Source organism: Bombina bombina, chromosome 3 (assembly GCF_027579735.1).
Source record: "Bombina bombina isolate aBomBom1 chromosome 3, aBomBom1.pri, whole genome shotgun sequence".
Classification (NCBI taxonomy): domain Eukaryota; kingdom Metazoa; phylum Chordata; class Amphibia; order Anura; family Bombinatoridae; genus Bombina; species Bombina bombina.
Window position 1 is genome coordinate 526,866,636 of NC_069501.1, and position 5,798 is coordinate 526,872,433.

The window sequence follows — 5,798 nt, forward strand, 5'->3', positions numbered from 1 at the left end:
AAAACCTAGCCTCCCAAATTACCTTGTTAGAAGCCAAACTCACTGACTTGGAGGACAGATCAAGGAGGAATATCCTGAGGGTTAGAGGTATTCCAGAGTCAGTTTCCCCTCAAGACCTAGAAAGTTACCTGAAGGAACTCTTAAAAGAGTTAATACCAGAGGCTAAAGAATCTGACTTAATAATGGACAGAGCCCATAGGGTAGCAAAACCAAGCTCTCTCTCTCTACAGACAAACCTAGAGATGTGGTGACCAGACTCCATTATTTTTCTTTCAAAAATCAGCTTGTTAATGTTGACATGAAATCCAAAACACTATCTGAGAAATTTGAACAGATACAGATTTTTCCAGATTTATCATCACACACGCTATTCTTAAGGAGGACTTTCGCTGATTGCACCAAAGCTCGTAGAGAGCAGGGAATCAGATACAGATGGGTATTCCTGGTGAAACTCCTTATCACCAAAGATGGTCAACTGCATAAAGCCTCCACCCCACAAGAAGCTTGACGGCTACTACAAAGCTGGAAACTCATCCCAAATGATCCAGAAGAGCAAGAACCATTGACTTCCAGACTACCCTCACTGAGAGCCAATGCACCCGAATGGCAACCCCTACCTCGCAGGGCTCCTCAACCCTCCAAGAGATACACTACTACCACTAAGAAGCCACCATAAGACATTTTGTCTACTAAGTCTTAGTTCAACTTAGACTTATCCACATGAAGGCAGAAGAGATTCTGTGACTCTGGCTCAGTTTGTATTTATGCACTTATATTCACCTAACATCCTATCCAATTCGGACCTATAATTATTCTCAGGTTCCCAAGATAGCCTGTTTATAACTAGGCCCCCAGTAATATCCATAACATTAAACCATAACTGTAGGCATTCTCTCCCCCCCCCCACATTAAGTATATGTATACTTGTATACTTGTTGCCCTGGGATTCCAGAAAAGGAATTCTCAGAGTGACCTTGGGTAGCGCTCTTTTGCGCTGACCGCTTATCAAACCTTTGCAATACTTGTGGAATGGAATTGTGTAAAGTATTGTGTTTATCTACACATACATGCTTCTCCCCTTTTTTTTTTTTTTTCCCTTTCTCTTTCTCTCTCTTGTCCCTACCTTCCCCCTTCCAGAAAAGCACTCCCTGTTCAATACAAGATTTCATACTGGTGAGTAAATGACCTCATTGATTTTATCTACCCTTAATGTTAAGGGACTTAATACACCTACAAAACAAAGCCTATTGTTAAGATATTTGACAAAATATAAGACAGATGTAGCACTTGTACAAGAGACTGGACTGAAGCTTCTCCCCACGTACTTAAATCTTCCCTATATCCAGTATGTGAAACAGCCTCTTTTACTAAAAAGAAGAGAGGAGTAGCCATACTCATCCATAAGAACGTTAAATATACTCCCATCACTATAGATAGGGACTCTGAAGGCAGATATTTAATCATTTTTTGCTACCTTGATGATAACCTCTACACATTCGTTAATGTGTATGCCCCTAATGACCATCAAGCTACGTTCCTGAGACAACTATTATTGAAAATTGAACAAATTAAGAGAGGTTCCCTTATTATAGGGGTAGACTTCAACTCTACCTGGGACCCTGTAATAGATAGGAGAACTTATAAAGCAGATGTTTTTGACCCAAAAGTCTCATTGCTATCAAAAAGATTTTGAAACATAATGATAAAATATAACCTCTTTAATATATGGAGATGTCTACATACGACTGAACAAGACTAAACATTTTACTCTACTGCCCATCATTCTTACTCTCATATAGACACCATATTTAGTGACCCATGGACTCTCAACAAGGCCAAAATTGCTAAAATTGTAGTCTGCCCATGGTCTGACCATGACATGGTGATTATCACCCTCAACCCACTCCCTTCAGATGGATCCAAGCGCTCTTGGCGCCTAGCAGATCACCTAATTAAGAATCCTTGGACTACACAGACAGCTACTGACATACAGGACGTTTTCCAAACAAACGACAACGGACAAAAAACAGATTTTACTTTATGGGCTACTATGAGAGCATACATTAGAGGGACTTCTCTTAAAAGGGCAGCGCAATTGCGATGTGAAAGCGGAGCCACTCTTGCTCAACTTTTTGGAGAACTTCGAATCTTAGAACAGGAAAATAAACACAAGCCTAACCCCACACGAGCCTCCCATATAGGAAAGATTCGTTCAGAAATCACAGTTAAAGAGACACTAAGAATACAAGAGACACTAAGAATACAAGAATCTTTGTTAAGACTCTGAAAACTATTTTATTGTCAGGAAAACAGAGTAGATAGACTGTTGGCCAATAAGCTCAGAGCCAGAACTAAATCTTCACAAATCCAGAAAATACAATATTTAGATAAAGTAGTACATTCCCCCAAAGATATAGGCGAAGCTTTCATGACTTATTATAAGAAATTATACAACTTAGACTCCTCCTCAGACACTGTTAAAGCAGGGCAAGGTGAAATTTTCAAATTCTGTTCCCAATCCTTCGGCCTTCAGAATGGCACCCGGCAGGGTTGCCCTCTCTCCCCGCTGCTCTTTGTATTAGCTATAGAGCCACTGGCGGCAGCAATACGTGCCCATAAGGATATTAAGGGCATATATATATACATGGTACCCAGCAGAAACTTAGCCTCTTTGCAGTTGACCTGACAGTATTCCACATCTTCTCCAACTATTCAATTTCTTTGGTACACTTTCCTATTACAAATTAAACGTTGACAAGACTGAAGCATATCCATTAAACCTACCGCTGGTACATCAGCTTTATGACTTACAGTCCAACCACAAATTCAAATGGAACCACAGAGGGATTAAACATCTTGGGGTTCATCTTTCTCATGACTTTAGAAGTGTCATTTCAACTAACCATAACCTCTTTCTACAAACTATCAAACAGACGTTAACGCTTCCCAGATATAGAGAGATTTCTTGGTTAGGTAGGATTTTGGCATTTAAAATTATGCTTCTGCTGAAATTTACATATATATTTAAAGGTCTACCCCTAAAAGTCCCAACTACATACTTAGATACGTACCAATCTACAAACAATGCAAGAACACAGAAGCGCCACATGGCCCAATATTGTTTGATCCAAAGTGGAAATAATATGTGATGGATACACTCACATTTATTGTGGCATGACTAGTGGTGCAGAAGAAGCGATCTGGGATCAATTAGTAGTCACCCAGAAGACTGACCTCCGGTGGATATTCAGTGATCTGCAGGAGATGGTAAAACACAGAGGTGCCTATATGGCCTAGTATTGCTTGTGTAGGTAGATAAACATCTAACAGTGATATATATTGCACTCACATTTGGAAGAGCACCTTCAATGGTGCACTCAGAGCAGACTGGGCTCAATACAGTCACCCAGCAGACTTGTATCAGGCAATCTGGAACTCCCAGTGATCCAAGGGTAATGATTATAATCAGGTAATAGTTGAAAAAAAATTAAAAATTGTGGAATCAATCTGGCAGCAAGTGGTAAGTATTAATAAAACGTACTTTATTTAAAATATTAATAAATATTAATAATATTAATAAAAGCAACGCGTTTCTCAACCATCCAGTGGTTGTTTCATCAGGCTCCTAAATACATATAATTGGGTAGATACATGCCCTCGTATCGCTAGCAGGATATTACAATCCCTGTTGGATAGAGGAGGCTTAGGTCTCCCTAATCTCAAATTATACTATAAAGCAGCTATGCTCACCCACATCTCGGCATGGGGCAATACTAAAGAACTTCCTAGATGGTATGAAATTGAGCAGGCCTCATTACCTCATACCATTCTCCTCCCTGATTTAATTTGGATCCCACATCACTATAGTTCCCTTATCCCCTCTTCCAATATAATTATCAAACAATTCCTATCCCTTTGGCATAAACAACGACACTCACATATGATAGCTCCTCATCTTACTCCAATACATAGTATTAGAGGACTACTAAAAGGACTTCCAGACTCTAACCCCAACAGTTGGACTAAACTTGATATCAAAACTGTTAGTGATCTACATAAAGGACTTAATTAGTCCACTTTGTTCAGAACTGATCTCCTAATACGCAATCCCTCCAAAACTTCATTTTGAAGTCATGCGATTCAGAACTCTCTTAAAAGGATGGGGTTTCTTAGCCACAGAACCAAGAACCTTTACAGCTTGGGAATCCAGATGGGTGATGGGAATTCAGGGTTTTAAACTTTAACGGCACATTACCGATACCTGCTACATTATCCCACCCTACAAAAAACACATAATGTCATAGCATGGAAAAGAGACCTTCATAAAGAGATAGACCATAAACTTTGGACGACAGCTATTGCTGATAACAGACGTTCAATTCACTGTATAACTCTATATGAACTATATTTCAAGCTCCTTACCAGGTGGCATTGGGTACCTAACAGACTACATAGAATCTCCCCAACTAACTCAGCATTGTGCTGGATAAACTGTGGAGAATAGGGAGATGATATCCACATTTGGTGGAGTTGCCCAGTCATCAGGAAACTATGGTCAGAGGTCCCCTCACTATGTAGACTATGTAGACTCCTATCCCTCCCAGCTGATAAAGTTCCAGAAACAAATTTACTTCATTTATAAATCCCCAAAAATCTCAAACCCTGTAAATATCTTTTTATATATATTCTAATGGCGACCAAGTTAGTTATAGCATGACATTGGAAGCAACAGGCGGCCCCCTTACTATCCAAAGTTATGGAGATAATCTCTTATATTAGAGCAATGGAAGAGGCAGTATATTTAAATAGATGAGTTCTTGATCTCCACTCAGACATCTGGTACCACTGGGATACACTTTCACAAAACCCTTCAACCTCTGAGAAATGAGAGGGCAGGAGAGGAAATAATTATCTGCTTCCCCCCCCCCTTTTTTTTTGCTGAGAAGCATTTGAACTTGTTTGCCACATGATTATTGCACTTGTATTATGTATCTGTTATATAAATTTGGGAGCCATGTTTTCTCTACTTGGAGCTCCTAATATTTCCTAAAGGTCTGGAACATCTTATACTTGAAGCATCAACTTAGGCATGGAATACCGTGCCCCCAATATACCAAAGGACTTTAAAGGTTTCAATAAAACAATAAAATAAAAAAAAACTGAGGTAACACAGAACCCCCGACCCCATTTGTGGTGTTGGTGATAGACTTTATTGGGATATTCTTTTACACGTTTGCTGCATACTTTGTAAAATGGATAGAAATACCTAAATGTGTCCTGCATTAGTGTTTTTATATTTGTTGTAACCGCAATAAAAATGTTGTTAAAAAAACAAATGATACCACCATATATATAAAGTGTTATGTGCCAATAAAGTAGCAACTTTTCATATGTGCAGGAAAAAAATAAATAAAATCCCACACACAATGACTCCTGTGTGGTCAGAAAGACAAAACCAAGATATTGGGGACCTTGTTTGAGGTTGAAGTGACTATCATAATACAGGTGGCCCTCGTTTTACAACGGTTCAATTTACACCGTTTCAGAATAACAACCTTTTTTTCCAGTCATGTGACTGCTATTGAAAAGCATTGAGAAGCAGTGCATTTATTAAAATAGCCAGTAGGTGGATCTGTCCGCTTGTGTTGCAGCAAAGCCAAGCAAGCTGAAATTAATCAGTTTAACCAGACCTGAGCTATCGAGCAGATTTCAAAGGAACAAGATCTTCCTGTCTATAAATCAGTCGAGATTGGAATGCATGGAAAGAACTGTTTGCAGAAAAATGCAAATGAAGTCTG